Source organism: Octopus bimaculoides, chromosome 10, assembly GCF_001194135.2.
Source record: "Octopus bimaculoides isolate UCB-OBI-ISO-001 chromosome 10, ASM119413v2, whole genome shotgun sequence".
In the NCBI taxonomy this organism is placed as follows: domain Eukaryota; kingdom Metazoa; phylum Mollusca; class Cephalopoda; order Octopoda; family Octopodidae; genus Octopus; species Octopus bimaculoides.
The window spans coordinates 27,205,851-27,206,539 of record NC_068990.1 but is presented as its reverse complement, the minus strand read 5'-3'; positions in this window follow the sequence as shown (position 1 = coordinate 27,206,539).

Here is a 689-nt window from a genome sequence, read left to right as displayed (position 1 = left end):
GGGGGGGGGGGGTAATCGTAAAAAACAAAACTTACACTACTTCAAAAATGAAAATTATATAAACAAAACTACGAAAGAAAAACAACAAAAAAATCACCACAAAGAAAGTATAAAGCAAATAATGATAGAAACGCAAAAAAAATGTTGGCACCAGAAACAGCAAGATCAGCAGCAGCAGCAGTAATGGCGTCAGCACCAAATCGTATCTCTTCAAAGACAAACATGGAACTGTGTATAGAAAAGTAAAGCGTTCTGTTAGTCAGAGTATATTGGCACAATTTGTAAATATAGAAAGAAATATTCCTCTGAGAGGTACAATCATTTAAGATACATGGCTGTGTTTATATAATTGACAAGGTATACACGTCCGTATGCGTGTTTGTGTGTGTGTGTGTGTGTGTGTGTGCGTGCGCGTGTAAGTATAGAGATGGATAGATTAGTGCACCGCAACCGTTTTTCACTTGCAGCACACTTATATTCTTTTCGGCAACGTAACTGAACTAAAAATATAACCAAACGTGTTCTTCTATTCTTTTACATGTCTCAGCCTTGAGGCCGTGGCCATGCTGGGGCACCGCCAGTATAAGTGTGGGGTCGGGGTGGGGTGGAAATACATGCATATACACACACATACATACATACAAACAAAAGTACCCAGTATTTGATGTTGAACTTCCAATGAAGGAACC